This window comes from Rattus rattus, chromosome 12 (genome assembly GCF_011064425.1).
Source record: "Rattus rattus isolate New Zealand chromosome 12, Rrattus_CSIRO_v1, whole genome shotgun sequence".
In the NCBI taxonomy this organism is placed as follows: domain Eukaryota; kingdom Metazoa; phylum Chordata; class Mammalia; order Rodentia; family Muridae; genus Rattus; species Rattus rattus.
Window position 1 is genome coordinate 5,338,511 of NC_046165.1, and position 17,988 is coordinate 5,356,498.

General features: G+C 44.0%; 1 non-coding gene across 1 annotated transcript; it reads right to left on the reverse strand.

The window, feature by feature from the left end:
- Positions 1 to 8,775: 8,775 nt before the first annotated feature.
- Trnak-cuu lies at positions 8,776 to 8,848 on the reverse strand. The gene has a single exon. It is a non-coding gene; the product is annotated as a tRNA-Lys (tRNA).
- Positions 8,849 to 17,988: the final 9,140 nt, after the last annotated feature.

The window sequence follows — 17,988 nt, forward strand, 5'->3', positions numbered from 1 at the left end:
TGTGGTGGGGTGTTGAAGTGGCCTGAGGACAGGACTGTTTCTGCAGCCTGAGTTCCAAGGCATCACCAGGACTTGGCCTAGGAGAGCTTTGAAAGCCAGAAAGGAAGCTAGAGGCGAGTGGGAAGGTGGTCTGCTCAAGAAGAAGCTTCAGCGTTTGGAAAGCCAAGCCCTCATTGGGGGAGTTGGGATGGGTAGGGGGGTCGGTTCTCAGGACCATTTGTAGATTGCAGCTTCTGATTTCTGAAGTACTCGGTCTCACTGAAGGAGGCAAACCCGGATCGCTGCCAAAGTCAAGGTTCCGTATTTAACCTCTCTGCAATCTTATTTCTTTGAGGTAGTATTAGATGCATACTCAATCTGAAAAAGCAAAACAAATAAAAACAAAAAACTTTTTTTCACACCGTTTCTATGTTCAAAAACTCCTTAGTGTACTCTGCTGTAAAAATAGCGTACCCCTATACCCACAGAATTACATAAAGTGCACGCAAAGGCTTAGAGCTGTTAACTAGGAGATAAGTCTGAAAATAGTTGTCCTGATACTTGAAGTCCTTCCACAGTTTACAGCTACCTAACTATCCTAGGCAAACCTTTCTGCCCAAGCCTTTTCTCTTTTAGACAGAGTCTTACTATATCTATATATCTATATCTACATCTACATCTACATCTACATCTACCTCTATCTATCTCTATCTCTATCTCTATCTCTATCTCTATCTATATCTCTATCTCTATCATCTATATCTATATCTATATCTATATCTATATCTATATCTATATCATCTATATCTATATCTCCCTGGCTTGCCTGGACCTGGCCATGTAGACTGGGCTGACCATGAACTCACAGACTCTACCCCCTGAGACTAATTTTTCATTATTTTTTCCAAGACCGAGTTTCTCTGTGTAGCCCTAGCTGTCCTGGAACTAGCTGTGTAGACCAGGCTAGCCAAAACTCAAAACATTTACCTGCCTCTGCCTCCCAAGTGCTGGGATTAGAGGTATGTACCACCAAACCTGGCTTCTGGTATATTTTAAACTACTTTGTGAAAAGCTTCCTCTGGTTACATTTCAACCAGCAAATTGAGAATGCCTGTTTTTTCACATCCTTACCACACATGTTATTTCCACTCTGATTTTAAATCAACAGAAGGATGTGCAGAAGAAGCAAGGTATAAAAGCGAACATTTTCAACATTGATTCGAAATCAGAACAGCATTTAACTGGATGTTCAGGGTGGGTAGAGGGAGAGAATTATGAAAGAGGAGCTTTTCCAAGAGTGGCTTTCACATCTACATGACGCCCCAGAGTGATAGTTAACGTTTCCTTTGCTGTTCATTGTTGAACCAATAAGGTCTTGTGAACCCTAAAAAGAAAGAAAGGCACTAAGGAAGCTTGTTTTTGTTTTTTAATATTTTATGATTATGTGTATTTTTAGCATGTCCAAATGTACATATATGAGTAATGAATTTTATCATACCTACATTACACCTTAATAGTAATTTTTAAATTTATTTCCTATGTGTGGTGTCCCTGTTGGAGGTCAAAAGACAACTTGCAAAAGTCGGTTCTCTCCTCCTGTCTGTGCTCTGGGGATAGAACTCAGGTCACTAACTTAGCAGCTGGTTTCTTTATCCACTGAACCAGTCAGCTCAGCAAAAATATGTTAATGGTCATTTAAAAAGATTTTATTATGAGGACTGAAGAGATGGCTAATCAATCAAGAGCACTGGTTGAGGTCCTGGGTTCAATTCCGGTCACTCACATGGCAGCTCACGGTAACTCCAGTTCCAGCTGTGCATTCCCCTCCCTCTTTTTAAAAATATTATGTGCCCATGATGTGTGTCCTGGCACAAGTGCCCTAGCCCATGTGTGAGTCAGAGGGCAGCTATGTGGAGTTAGTTCTCTTCTCTCACCTTCTGTGAATCCTGCACTGGAACGCAAGTCTCCAGGACTGCAAGACAACAGTCTTTATTTGTTGTACCATTTTAAAATTAGATCAGAAGAGTTTAATCTAGAAGCTCATGAGTGCAATTGTTTTCTACCATTTTGGGTTGGGGATTTAGCTCAGTGGTAGAGCGCTTGCCTAGCAAGCGCAAGGCCCTGGGTTCGGTCCCCAACTCCGAAAAAAAAAAAAATGTTTTCTACCATTTTAAAATTAGATCAGAAGTGCTTAATCTAGAAACCCATGAGCACAATCGTTTTCCCCATGCTCAAGCTAACATGTAGTGTTTCCTTTCTTTATAATGAAGATAATAGGGCTGGAGAGATGACCCAGCAGTTAAAAGAGCTACTTGCTCTTGTAGAGGACCTGGGTTCAATCCCCAGAACCCACAAGGCAGCTCACAACTGCCTTTAACTTCAGTATCAGAGGATCTAATGTCTTCTTCTGGTCTCCATGGTACCAGGAACACACTTGGTACACAAACACACATGAGGGCAAAACACTCAGACACAAAATTATAAACAAACAGAGATAGGACCAGTGAGATGGTCCAGAGGGTAAAGTCTTGCCTGCAAGGCTGAGGACCTGAGTTCTAGTCTCAGGTACCACATGGTAGAAGGAAAGAGTTCACACATACACACACACACACACACACACACACACACACACACACGTGCACACACACTGGCACAAGTGTCCATCCACAACTATAGAACAAGTAAATGTAATAAACTACTAATAAACTAAATGCTATTACTTTAAAACATGAAAATAAATGAAGATAGCAGGCAAGCCATGCTAACTGGCAACACCTAGGACTTTGAAATGAAGCTGTTTTCTTTTGTTTTGGTTTTGGTTTGGGGCTTTTTAAAAAAAGATTATATTAGATGCAGGTTTATTGACCTCCAAGGACGGAACCAGGGAAATCACCAAGGGAAGAGAGAGAGGAAGAAGAGTAAGAGGAAGAAGAGGAGGAGGAGGAGGGAAGAGGAGGAGGAGGAGGAGGGGAAAGAGGAGAGGGGGAGGGGAGGGGGAAGAGGAGAGGAGGAGGGGAGAGGGAAGAGGAGGGGGGAGGGGGGACTGGAGAGATGGCTCAGCAGTTAAGAGCACTGACTGCTTTTCCAGAGGTCCTGAGTTCAATTCCCAGCAACCACATGGTGGCTCACAACCATCTGTCATGAGATCTGATGCCCTCTCTGGTGTCTGAGACAGCGACAGTGTACTCATGTAAAATAAATCTGAAGAAGAAGAAGAAGAGGAAGAGGAGGAGGAGGAGGAGGAGGAAGAAGAAGAAAGGGGCAAGAAAAAGAAAAGCAAATCTGCTTTCTTATCACGTAATAGTTCTTACATATATAGTTCATATATATATATATATATATCTCAGAAATATAATTCACATTCATCACTACTTTGAAATTACTGTGCTTGAGGCTAGAGAGATGACTCAGAAGTTAAGAACTCAGTAGTTAAGTAGTTACAAAGGCTCCAGGTTCTGTTCCCAGCTGTTGTTAGACAGCTCTTAACCACCTGTAACCACAGCTCCAGGAGGATCTGATGCCGCTAGCTTCTGAGGGCATCTGCATTCACATGTGTGGGCACACACAGGCACACACACATTCACATAGTTACAATAGAGTGGATATTGAAAATTCTTACTTATTTTTTTTTTTTTTTTTTTTGGAGCTGGGGACCCGAACCCAGGGCCTTGTGCTTGCTAGGCAAGCCCTCTACCACTGTGCTAAATCCCCAACCCCGAAAATTCTTACTTATTAGACCTGACCTAGATCTTGTTATTTAATAGATCAATGACAAAGCATGCACATACTATATTTTTAAGTATTTGATAGTTTTATTTTTTAATATCTTGTGACTTTTAAAAAAGATTTATTTATTTTGTGTATATGAGCACACTTTCACTATCTTCAGACACACCAGAAGAAAGCATCAGATTTCATTACCGATGGTTGTGAGCCACTATGTGGTTGCTGGGAATTGAGCTCAGGACCTCTGGAAGAGCACTCAATGCTCTTAAACAGTGAGTCATCTCTCCAGCCCTCATAGCTTTATTTTTATAAAATTATTTTCGTTTATGCTCTTATACTTTTTATTTTTTATACCTGAAAACACTCTAAGAAATGAGGGCTAGAGAGATGGCTCAGTGGTTAAGAGGACTGACTGCTCTTCCAGAGGTCCTGAGTTCAAGTCTCTGCAACCATGTGGTGGCTCACAAGCAAAAAAAAAAAAAAAACTGAGTTTAGCTTAACTAACTGCCACCAGGACCTATGGTGTAAATATGGTACACACACCCTGTTCTAACACCACATTCTGCTTTGATGTGAATTTTTTTTAATCTATGTATTTATCCATCTTTGTAAATGTTTATTTGTGTCATGTTGTTGTGTTGTATATGTAAGTAAGGCCACTTACAAAGTCTGGAGGCCAAAGGATGAACTCTTACTATAGGAGTGTTGGGATTTCAGCCACTTGATCTTACTTCCTTCTTTATATGGGTTCTGTGGACTTGAACTGAGGTCATCAAGTGAAAGGACAATATAAAGCCCATCTGTCTCCATTTAAGGACCCCATTTTTAAGGACCAGGCCTGATTTCAAAAAAGACTATAAGGCACAAGCTTCAAGAATAGACTATAAGTCCCAGAAACTAGGTCATAAGACATCAGCTCTAGGAACAGACCATAAAACCCAGAACAGGATCATAAAATCCCCTCCCAAAGAACAGCCTGGGGATAACCACAAAAATAGAAAAAAAATACCAGAATGGGCCATCTGCTCTGGGCAGCCCTATTTCATTATATGGTTAAACGTTCATGACATAGGAATGCAGACCACTGACCACCTGTGAAACCCCTCACACCCACCAATGAAATTTTAGATTATCTAATCCTTCTAAAGAGTTCCCCTAGTTCCCTATAAAAAGGCCTATGTGTCTTTACCTAGGGTCACCATTTGAGAAAATAGTTGACACCCACAAACTAGATGTTCCTACAAAATAAACATTCTGTTTTTATATACTAAGTCTGAGGTCTTTCTTCATTGATTTTCAGCCCCTTACACAAGCTGCATTGAGCTGTCTCCCTAGCCCTTATTTCTTTAACAGGGTCTCATGTTTCCCAGACTGGTAACAAACTCATGACATCAGCAAGGATTGTTCTCTTGCTGCCATTTGCTGAGTAATGGGAGTATAGCCACGTGCCACCATGCCCAGTGCTCCATTTTGACATAAACACACATTCTTCTTATTGTGTTTCTTGAGAATGCCACAGTGCCTCATTGTCTTGTGCACTAAAGAAGTAAAGCTCTTTTTGTTTCCAAATAATCAGTAATGATACTGGAGTTGTTAGTGTCAGAGCTTGGGCCCTGGTGGCCGGAACAAGCCAGTTTCAGCTTGTCCCTGATAGGTCTACTTAACAAACACATAGTAACAAAAAGCAGAGAAAAGCCATTTCTTCACTGTAGCCACACTGGGAAAGGAACCAATGAAGAGGTTCGGTGACATCCGTTTCAGGTTTATCTTCAGGATTCTGATACGTGGTTTACGTAGAGGGAAAAGTGGCACACAGTGTACCTGGACCAGAGACATAGCTAAGTGGGCAAAAGAGCATTCACCGCCAAGCCTGACAACCCGAGCTTGATCCCTGGGACCTACATGGTGGATGGAGAGGGCCAGTTCCCAAAAGTTGTCCAAATACATGCCTCTGTGGCATATTCTCTCTCTCTCTCTCTCTCTCTCTCTCTCTCCCTCTCTCTCTCCCCTCTCTCTCTCTCTCTCCCCCCTCCTCTTTTCATACAAGCACACAACGTAACTGATACAGAAAATTAAAAATTTTAAACAGATATGCACAAAGCATTGTTGGTCAGTCTGGTCCTGGTTGTGGTGGATTGATGGAGAATGCCTCTCATGGCTTCATATGTTTGAATACTTGGCCCTGACTTGGTGGAACTGTTTGGGTGGTGTGGCTTTGTTAGAGGAGGTACACTATTTGGGGGGCAGGTTTTGAGGTTTCAAAAGACTCACACCTACGTCTTATTTCACATCTACATCTTATTTCCAGATCAAGGCGTGAGGTCTCAGCGGCTCCTGTCTAGGTGCCTTTGTGCCGCCATCATGGACTCAATCCCTCTGAAACCATGGCCAATTAAACACTTTCTTGTAAGCTGCCTTGGTCATGGTGTTTTGCCACAGCAACAGAAAAGCAATTGTACACCGATATACTCTTGCGATTTCCAGGCCAGCCAGAGCTCCACAATGAGACCCTGTCTTAAGGTAGGGGTGGGTAGTGTGTTCTAAGCCCTGGTTTTAATCCCCAGCATCACCCTGTCCTCCCCAAATAGATGCAGAAGCAGATTGGGCTCCATGAAGAACCATAGTGTCTCCACTACAGCGTCCACTGTTACTAAAGTGTACCCAATCATATTTCTTAGGTCCTCCACAAGGATATATACACAAATTGCTATTGCATTTTAAACAGTTTTATTTATTTAAATATTTACTTATTTAATGTATGTTGTTTGCTTCAGGCACACCAGAAGAGGGCATCAGACCTCATTATTGGTGGTTGTGAGCCACCATGTGGTTGCTGGGAATTGAACTCAGGACCTCTGGAAGAGCAGTCAGTGGTCTTAACTGCTGAGCCATCTCTCAAGCCCTACTCTATAGGATTAAACATAATTGTAAAAGCTCCTTCCACACATACAGAACATTCCCTTCATGCCTTTCAGGTGTCTAATGGATGTTCAGATTTCTCCATTTCCTCGTAAGTATCAGCATCTAAATAAAGGCCAGGCATTTAATTTGACTAGGATGTCTCTGGGAGAACTCAGGAAGCTGAGGTGGGCCAGTTCAGGCAGTATAGTGAGACCATCTCTTAAAAAAAAATTTTTTTTTAAAGATGTCTGATTTTCCCCGTTGCCATTTAGTAGTTGAAACTGAATCACACAGAACTAAGAAATCGTCTCAAAATGTTTGACATATAGATAACCAAGCATAAAATCTGCAAACATAAGATCCAAGGAAAGACAAACACGCAGTAAACCACACTAGTCCAAAAATCCTCAGCCAAGGGTAAGAGGAGATTAAACTTCTACAAGTGTTGCTTTTCAAAAGCCCAGTCTGAGCAGGTGCTGATTCAATTCTAGGCTGTGGGCCTCAAAGGTGTGGCCTCTCTGTAACCTGACCAGGGACCTGCTGAACCGCTCAGACTGGCTTTTTCTGTTGGGGGCCCAGGCTCTGGCTGCTCCGCACTTCCCGTTCATTTTAGTGCCCCAGGTTGCGGGACAGTGAAAGCCGGGTCCTACACTGTGAACCACAGTTGGATTAGGCCGAGTTTGACCGTTCATTCTGGGTGGGTGGAGAGAGACCTCTGTTTGCTGACAGTATCTGGTGTTCCTTCACTCAGAAACAATGCTTCATTCTCTGGCTGAATATCCTTCCATTGGTCCAAATGGATGCCTTGGTCCGGATTTCTCCTTTGTGATGATGCCAGTAGTCGTTCTGATTAGGAACCTGCCTTGACTTCATCCAGACAAATTACATCCATCCACGACATTATTTCTAAATAAAACTACTTCCTGAGGTAGTGGGGATTAGTCCTCTTTGATGTAGGAATGGAGGTGGACAGGGTGAACACACACTCCTCCGCATTACGCTGATCTGTGTTAATAGATGTGTGGTATTCTCACTGATCTTTTATCAGTTTACAGTTCCTTCTTTGCTCTCCTAGAAAAATTCTGTCCTTCGGCATAACCCCTAGAGACCATGCCTTTGTGTACCTAAGGATCCTCCCTCCGGACCCCTCCCTCCTACTCTCTTTCCTTTCTCCTTCCCCTAGGTTCTTCCCTTCCCCTCTCCCTCTTCCTTTCTTGTTTTGTTCCACGCTCTTTTGTAACACCCAGCTTGACAATTGCAGGAATTGCCCATGTTTTGTCTTCCAAAGTCTGAAATTGTACTTTGAATTGATGATCATAACATATGTTAATTGTGGAGGACAATTAAGAATTCTTTACTGAGGGACCCTATTGCGGTGGTGGCCCAAGGCTTTAATCCCAGCACAGCAGAGGCAGGCAGATCTTTGTGAATTCCAAGCCAGCCTGGTCTATGAAGTGAGTTCCAGGATCCAGGACAGCTAGAATTACACAGAGAAACCATGTCTCCAAAAAGTAAAAACAAGACAAAAAAGAATTGCTGAAGGATAGTTGAAAATATTTAAGGTCTTGGAATTGTCAATACAAAATTTTACTCTGTGTGAATTGTTTTGGGGAAAACTTATGAAGAAAGAGAACTATAAAAGGACAAAAAACACCCCCCTCAACAATTTCAATCACCAACTTTAGTAAAAGGAGTAGGGAAGGGAGGTTTAAAAAAAAAAAAAAAGTGCTAACGATGGGTTCCCGATAGCGCATAGCCCACGCCATCTTATGGTTTAAAGAGGTTAGCGCTGCTCTCCAAACTAACCTTAAATACTACACTTAGCAGTAAGTTAAAAAACTAAAGATCACTTCCGCAGTGTTCGTTAATTTTCATATCACGATATTTCCCAACTTTTTCACTTTAGGCTGCCCCTAAAAATAGAACATTGAAATAACAAAAAGTCTTGGGTCAGTGCTGGTTGTACGTGGGTTGGTGGTGTGGATATAAGGTAACTTGTAGGAGTCATTTCTGTCCTTACGTGGGCAAAAGCGCCTTCAACAATTGGGACAAACCATTAGCAAGGTAGGAGCTTCATCTTTGTGGTTCTTTTGGTATTGGATTGTTTGACAATAAAGTAACTCGGTCTGATAACAACTATGGTGGAGAACCGGAAAACCCAAAAGGAATCGCCCAACGTGGGGCTCGAACCCACGACCCTGGGATTAAGAGTCCCATGCTCTACCGACTGAGCTAGCCGGGCAGCTGGACTGCCTCCTTTTCTAGGTCCTTTCAAAGGAATGACATTATTTTAATTCGTTTCGAGTACTGTAATAGATATTAAACTGTCTTTTCCAAGTTCTCTTTTCTCTGCATTTCCGTTTCTTTTCTTTCCTTCTTTTTTTGTAAAATTGCTCACGAAATGGATTGTATTTTGTTTCTGCCTCCATGCGACCAATCTTCTGCTGTTCAATACAAGTGTTTAAAAGGCCCTCTAGTGGCCAGAGTCTCCCGTTCCCTTATGTAAAACCGAGCAAGGCGGCTGGTCCGCTACCTGCTTGGGGGTCTGTCATCCAGAGCTCCGACGCTGCCAGGAGCTGGACCTGTGCTCTGCGCGGGCACCAACGCAGCTCGGGACCAAAATCCGGACAGTCCTCATCACCTCAGCAGATTAACAAGGGGTGGCAAGAAGGCTCAATGGGAGGGAACCTAACTTCCCGACCCCAGCTAACCAATTTCTTGCGTTCCATCCCTGGGATCCCCATCACGACAGGAGAGAACCGACTGCTGCGTGCACGCACACACACTTTTATTTAAAATACCCTTGAAAAGACGCTAACTGAATTTACAAGGTTCAGGAAGCTTAGAAAGATAGAAGATTCAGAAGTCCCTCCCTTCCCCAAGGAGTTCCAATGATGCTTTCCTGAAGACGGAAGTAGGGCGGGCTCTTTCCTGTCTCAGCTGCCTTTGGGTCACTCGCACTTGGCAAGTAATCCCTACAAGATCACCACGCTGAGCTTAGGTACAATGAGCCTCTTGGCTGGTGCCCTATCAAAGCAGACGTTCGTTCACATATCGGAGGAAAAGTTACACAACACCTTCTAAATAAAGACTATTGGCCGGTAGAAACAATGGGTACTGCTTATCTAGAAATAGAAAAAGAACATCAATGAGATAACGTGTCATCAACATTGATGCCATACAAGGTCGACAGTAATTATTCTCAGTCACACATGAATACCTATGTGTTTATTGAGAACAATGGTGCTATTTAATCTCACCAGAAATAGTTTCTTTGGAGCCATCTGCCTTTAGATCTTATTGCTTGACTATGGGAAGTAAAAGGGAATGGTATAGAAATTTAATATAATGAAAAAGCAAAATTGTTACTTTCCGGCTTAGTTTTGATTTTGGAACAGAAACTCCAGACTTAGTTGGAATTCAGAGATCTCCTATCTCTGCCTTCTGACTGCTGGGGTTGAAGGGATAGCCCATTGATTGTATCTGGCCTCGGTTTTGTTTTGATTGCAGGGCTGGGAATCAAACCCAGACCCATCTTCATGCTAGGCAAGCTATGTAGGCTGAGCTACAATACTACATCCCTTTTGATGATTTCTGCTAGGTTAAAAGAGTCAGAGGATCATAATTTCCATATATAGTAATCGACCTGGACAAAATGTTTAGGGAGAGGTTTGGGGGCTAACTGGAGAATTTGGATAGTTTGAATGTAAGAGGCGAAATAAGGGCATGCTGAAATGGAAAAGTGCAGACTTGACTTGATGAGAGCAGACTGCAGAATAAAATGTGATCTTGCGTTTAACTGGAAATACGAGCCAGGCATGGTCCATGGCTTTAATCCCAACACTCAGGAGGCAGAGGCCGGTGGATCTCTGAGTGGGAGGCCAGCCTGGTGTACAGAGGGAGTTCCAGGACAGCCAGGGCTACACAGAGAACACTGTTTCAAAGGCAAACAACCAAAACAAAACAGTTGACCTGTATACCTGAAACCTTGAACCTTTTCTGAGCTAATTTTTTCAAGCCTTATTTTTAAGGATGGTTCTTTTTTTTTTTTTTTTTTTTTCCGGAGCTGGGGACCAAACCCAGGGCCTTGTGCTTCCTAGGCAAGTGCTCTACCACTGAGCTAAATCCCCAACCTTAACGATGGTTCTTAAATGCGTTAACCTTCCTTGTAGTCCACCACCCACCAGAGGTAGTAGGAAAGAAAGGATTGGGATGGAGGGGAAGTAGACTGGTTTAGAAATCTTGTTTGGATCAACTCCTGTCTTCTAATATCACCATGGTGATTGCTGACAGGCGATCTGTGATGCTCCTTCCCCTCCCTTTGGCACATACAAGTTCATAACTAAACCAGATGCCTTAGCCATCTGGGTGGATCTTGGTAGCCAGCTCAAACTTCCTAACAAGATCCTCCATGGATGCCTTACGATGAAGCCCAAGGCCCGGACTCCCTAACAGGGCTCACCACATCCAATTCACTCTAGCTTCAGTCTTTCTAGCCTCTTCCACACTGCTGGCCACCATCCATCCTAGATATTCCAGCAAAACCATGTACTTTCAAGTCTCTGGAAAACCAAAGCACTTCTGCTTTCCTCTGGATGTGCACCTCATTCTGTCCTTTCTCAGTGTCACTCTGAACCCCTTGGTCAGGAGGCACGCCCTGCGGGAAGGCTTTGCTGTCGACTCTGACGGTAAGGCAGGGTTCCGGATGCTTAGAACACTTGTTTCTCCATGTGCTTGGAGCTCAGGTACCCGAGGCTCTTGTTTTTGACCCTTTGGTGGTGACCATTAGATGAGAGGCGTCATGTCTGGTCCTCTCCTCCAGTGACTTGTCCCTACATAACCACAGTTGATTGTGCTGTCTTCTAATTCAACATTGACTCTCTGCTATGGTGTAGAAGGAAAGCACCCCAAGAAACTGAAACAGATTCATATCAGTCACTCGTTCTAAATTATTTATTTATGTGTTTGGGCTGCATGCACATCTGTGAGCCACGTGTATGACCGGTACCTGAGGAGGTCAGAAGAGGATGTCTGATCCTCTGGAACTGGAGTTACAGGTTGTGATCCATCATGTAGATGTCGTGAACCAAACCTGGGTCACCTGAAGGGTAATGAGTGCTCTCAACAGCTAAGCCATCTTTAAAACGATTCTGCCATTTTTCTTCTTTAGCAACCAAGTATTGGCTTCGTTGTGGCATCTTCACGTGTGTGTCATCCAGTGTATTCTGTTCTCCTTCACCCCTCCATTGTCCTTGCCTGTGCCCGCTCAGCTCCCCTCAGTTGCCCCTCCCCTGCTTCTTTTGAGTCACATGTATTCCATTCCCTTAAATTTTGTTTAATTTATTTAATTTATTTTTAAAGATATTTTGAGACAGGGTTTCTCTGTGTAGCCCTGGCTATCCTGGAACTCACTCTGTAGAACAGGATGCCCTATAACTGAGAGTATCTGCCTGTCTCTGCCTCCCAAGGGCTGGGATTAAAGACATGGGCCACCATGCTGGACTTCCTTTATCTTTTCTATTTTCTTTCCTTTAAAGTTTCTTTCTTTAATTTTGTGTTTTTAGGGTTTTTGTTTTTTTTTTTGTTCTGTTAGTTCATTTGTTTTTCAAGACAGGATTTATCTGTGTAACCCTTGCCATGTTGGAACTGGATCGGTAGAGCAAGCTGGCTTCAAACTCAGAAATCTGCCTGCCTCTACTTCCCAAGTGTTGGGGTAAAGATGCGTGTCACCACTGCTAGCATCTTCTTGCTTTCTAACCATCTTCTGATCTCTCTCTCTCTCTCTCTCTCTCTCTCTCTCTCTCTCTCTCTCCCTCTCTCTCTCTCTCCCTCTCTCTCCTAAGACCTGCACACTCACATACATAAACACACATAGAACTGCACAGCTTAAAAGGGCTAATTTTGTGATATGCTTTTATTTTTAAAACAGAATCTCACTGTGTTGCCCACACTGGTTTCAAACTCTTTTTTAAATGTATATATTTATTTTATTTATATGAATATACTGTAGCTGTCTTCAGACACACCAGAAGAGGGCATCAGATCCCATTACAGATGGTTGTGAGCCACCATGTGGTTGCTGGGAATTGAACTCAGGACCTCTGGAAAAGCAATTGGTGCTCTTAACCACTGAGCCATCTCTCCAGCCTCTGGTTTCAAACTCAAATGATATTTTACCTGTAATGGAACTACAGGCATGTGCCATCACAACATGTTATATTTATGTCCGTATCTGCATCTATCTGTCTGTCTGTCTGTCTGTTTGACTATCTATCTATCTATCTATCTATCTATCTATCTATCATATATCTATAATTTTTTTTTGGTTTTTTTTTTTTGTTGTTGTTTTTCAAGACAAGGGGTTTTCTGAGTAGCCCTGGTTGTCCTGGAACTCACTCTGTAGACGAGGCTGTTTTCAAACTCACAGAGATCCATCTACTTCAAGTGTTGAGATTAAAGGCCTGTGCCACCACCACCCTGCTTATTTTATTGATTCTAAGGTTATGTAGTGCTTTGAATGAGAAGGGTCTCCACAGATTCATAGGTTTCCATGCTTGGTCTCCGGTTGGTGGAATTATTTAAGAAGGATTGGGAGGTGTGGCCTTGTTGGAGGAGGTGTGTCACTGGAGGTGAGCTTTGAGGCGTTACGAGCCAAGTGATGTCCAGAGTTCTCTCTGCTCCTTGCTTGCAATTCAGAAGAGATATAAGACCTCAGTTGCTCCCGCCACCTTGCCTTTGGTCCACCATTATGGACTCTAACCCTCTGGAATCCTAAGCACATTCACACCCTCTCTTATATAAGTTGCCTTAGTCATGGTGTTTTATCACAGCTAGAGTAATGCAGCTAATACAGGCTATTTATTACATTTTAATTTATTCATGTATCTTGTGTATGGGGAATGGCTGTGACATGTCAGGACAACTTCTGGGAGTTGTTTCTCTCTTTCCTCCACGTGGGTCCTGGAGATCAAACTAAGGTTACCAGCTTAGCAGCAAGCAGCTTTGCCTGTTTGCTTTATCTTGCCAGCCCCAAAACTGTTATTTTTTTTTTCTTTTTTTTCCGGAGCTGGGGACCGAACCCAGGGCCTTGCACTTGCTAGGCAAGCACTCTACCACTGAGCTAAATCCCCAACCCCAAACCTGTTATTTTTATTTTCCAAAAGGTTTACTTTTTTCTTTATGTCTATTTGTGTGTGTGCTTCTGTGAGTTTATGTGAACCACACGCCTGCAGGTGCCTGAGGATGCAAGAAGAGGATGTTAAACCCCCTGGGACTGGAGTTATAGGAGTTGTGACACCTTATGTAGACTAATGGGAACTGAACTGGGGTCCTCTGTAAGAGCAGAAAGTCTTAACCACGAAGTCATTTCTTTACCTACCCCCCATATTTACTATTTTAAAAGAAGAAGGGCAAGCAGTGGTGGCACAGGTCTTTAATCCCAGCACTCAGGAGGCAGAGGCAGGCAGATCTCTGTGAGTTTGAGGCCAGCCTGGTCTTCACAGTGAGTTCCAGGACAGCTAATGCTAAAGGAGAGAAACCATGTCTCAAAACAACAACAACAACAACAACAACAATAACAACAATAACAACAACAACAACAACAAAGCCACAACTGTATTATTACAGGAATTTAGATGTACCTTAAATATTTAAGTTACAAGATAAATGTTAGAGCGTTTTCATCTCATCAGGAAGTTCAATGATAACATACACAACTTCCTTTGGATAACAGGTCAAATTTCTCAAGCATACACGGTTAAAGTGTCCTTTGGGGATGTGGGCAGGCATCCTGGCAGCCTCCATGGGAGACAGGCTTTGGTCTCTGTGCTCCTCTCAGTGGTCTCTCTCTGGAGAGCAGGGCATTTCTCTTCCCCACTCTGAGCCCACGATTCTTCTTCCTTTCACCTAGAAACTCGTTGTACGAAGATGCCTGGGGCTCATCCCTCCCCGCTCTCCCCCAAGTTAACTGGCGGACAGTTCTGGGCCGGCTCCCTGCCTTGCCACTCAGGCCCAGAATGGCATTCCTTCAAGTTGAAAGGACAGAGGAAATTGTGAGCTCCATGGTTCACAGTGCTGCCATTGTGCCTGGCAGAATCTCTTTGTCTTTCAGATCAATATCCACCCCTCACGCTGCCCTCCAGCCTTACGAGGGGTGGGCAGCAGGCTTGAGAACGCTGTAGAAGCCAGCCAAGAGCACCGAGAAACACTTAATAACCATCCTCTTTGGAGTGCCTCTACTCTGTGAAGGCATTTCAAATACCACGAGGGCCTCTGCATAAATGATTCAAAGGTTGGTCCAGTAACTTGCAGTGAGCAAATGACCAAGTTGGGTTTCCTACTCAGTCCTGGGCACGATCAAACCCTCCCGTTATCCTCAATCTTGTCTCCTGTATCTGCGTTCACTTTCCACCTCTCAGGCACCTCATTACTCAAAGCACTGTGTTTGCGTTAGCAAGCAGTCTCATTTCAGGGCTGCGAGGAAGGCTGTGCTATCCTCCGAGGGCTGGGGCAGAGTAGTTAAGTGAATTGTTCCAAGTCCCACTGCTGTGGAAAGGCAGAGCCCAACTGGGATAAGGCAATCTGGCATTCATCTCGACACCCCGACTTATGGGCAGTCTGATTACACGTTTTTGAATGGAACCTTTCAATTTGGGACCATTCTGAAGTATTTCTAGTTTGGGTAAAAGGGACTTAAGTATAATTCTAAGAACTCTGGTGTCCAGGTCTGCCTAGGCAGCCAGATGGGAAAGCGAAGAGACCGGAGGTTCCTGTAAAATTGGCTTCTTTGTGTGGGACCTGAAGGACAACCACTGCTGGGCTCATTCCTTTATTTAGAAAGGAGCCAGATAGCAGGGTTTCAAATTGGAGGAGGCAGCCTGCTGGTAGAGCACTTGGTTAGCAAGCTTGAGGTCCTAGGTTCGAGCCCAGTACTTCAGCAAATAAACACTGAATTTTAAATCTCCTTTCTGTCTTGTTTTGTTTTCCCCTGAAACTTGTTTTGAGGTTTTAAAGCCAGGGATGAAAAAGAAGGCATGACTCACAGTACCCCTGCCCCACCGTGTGCGTGTGTGTGTGTGTGTGTGTGTGTGTGTGTGTGTGTATGCATTTTTTTCCTATGTAACCAGATACTTCTGGTTCCTGCCACCATGACTTCCTATACCTTACTGTACACCTGACATAGTGTCAGGTACAGAAACCCAGACACAAAGAGTTAAAACAAAATGGAGTCTGGAGAATCATCGATTTTGACCTAGATAAGGAGCGAGGAAGCTCAGAATATAAAATCCTCAATTCATGTTCCATGATTCCTGATGCCTAGGCCAGTGGTTTTTCTATCAGTCCAATTCCTTTCCACACATCCCACTTCCGACTGCCTGTACCAGCCGTGGTGTAATGTAAGTGCGGGTACCAAAGGCTTGAGCGTCCTTCAACACTCTGGACTCCAGCTCTGGTCTCATTTTCTCACCTCCACCCGCCTGTGCTGCCCCCTACCGTGATACCTCTGCAAACGCAGGTACTGAAACCCTGCATATCCTTCGGAGCTCCAGCCGGATTCTCACCATTTCCTGAGAAAGGTGGCGATAAAACAATGCCATTAAACAGAAACTCATAGATATTTATGAGTATACTTGGGTTATAGATCTTCAAGAGCAAGGAGGGAGAAATCTTATATCTTCATCGGACATCCGTGTCTTCACTAACCCTTGCTTGACTTCCCCCAACCTTTTAAAGAAAGGACAGTCTAGACCCAGACGTTTCAGGGATGGCACATGACAACTCTTTTTTACTGAGCACTCATTGTGTACCGGAAAAATCTCCAGTCATTTCTCCATCCATTTCCAGTGCTATTCAATGAGATCGATTCTAGTACTTCCCATGTCTGACAACGGGAAACCGAGACTCCAGGGTGAGCCGAGATTTTGCTCATGGCCACATTAGCAGCTAGGGAAAGAGTTGACTGGACTGTCATAAACTCCAAAACAACCAAAAAGCATGCCAGCAAATCGCTAAACAGACTCTCCAAACATACAGCACGTGAGGGTCTGGTACTTATCAAAAGAAATGTTTGTAGAGATCAAAGTCAAACAGCCTCAGCAGAGCTTTGAAAGTTGTGTCTTTGGTGTAACAGAGCAAAGCTGCAGAGGGGGGAGCGTTCCTAGTGTCCGAGTGGCCTAGTAGGGTGGTGGAAGTGTCCACAGCAGGGTGGTGGCCAGCAGCCCAGCTCCCTGCCGGGACAGGCCACACCATTGATCTCAGTGGGTTCATCTGACACTCGCATCTGGGCCTCAGATACTTTTTTATTTTTTATCCTGAAACTTGGCTGGAGGCTTTAGAGCTAGGGAAGAGAAAGAAGGCACGACCCACAGCAGTACGCTGAAGCCGCCCGCCATGCTTTGCCTGGGCCTCTCTCAGTTTTAACACTGAGTGTTTGAGGTGCTGAGGAACTTCTCAGGGCCAGCCTTCTAGAAGGCTGGTCGCCCCGCACCAGAGGCTAGGGGGCTGCCATCCTCCTGGTACCCTGCTACAGTGATAGAGGCAGGTTGTGATATCAACTGCCTGCGTGACCTAGTGCTCCTCTCTAGACCTTGATGTTGACATCTCTAAGACAAGGCTGTTGGCTCAGGAGCTCACACATTCCATGGTTTATGAGTCCGTGTCTTGCTGACCTAATTAAGGGCATTTTTGGTTCCCTGCCTATATTGCTGCCTCCCAGGGGAAGTGCTAAAAATTCATTTGGGACAACTAGATCCCTGCAGAAGCAACCTCATAAACACATCAACACACACACACACACACACACACACACACACACACACACACACACACACACACTCTTTTATTTTTCAGTGTATATATAAAGCATGTCACTTTGGAGGTCCTTGTCAATCACAGCAGAAGGACCCACTTCCCCACCCCCACCCAAGAGAAACTAAGAGCTGGTTGACAGGTTCCTGTTTACTTGACATTTTTAATAGGAAAGAGGAGCAGAGACAGAATGTGGAAAGGCCGGGACCTGGCCACACGCATTTCCATTTCCGTAAGGAACCAACCTCTTGATCCTGCTTCAGGCCAGAGGCTGTTGTGAGGGGGGAGACAAACAAGTCAGATTGTAGAAGAACTCACTTTGAGAAGCTTCTACTCAGTGAATGAAGGAAGGGAATCCTGCTCATGAGAGACAGAATCACCCAGCACCTTAAGGGAAAACAACTCTCGGACCAGAGTTTGGGAGTCCAGATGAATGACAGCTAGACAGCGTGCGACAGAAACCCCTTCCTTTCCTTTCCTTTCCTTCTTTCCTTTCTTTTTCTTTTGATTTATTTATTTTGTGTATATGAGTACGCTGTAGCTGACATACCAGAAGAGGGCATCAGATCCCATTAC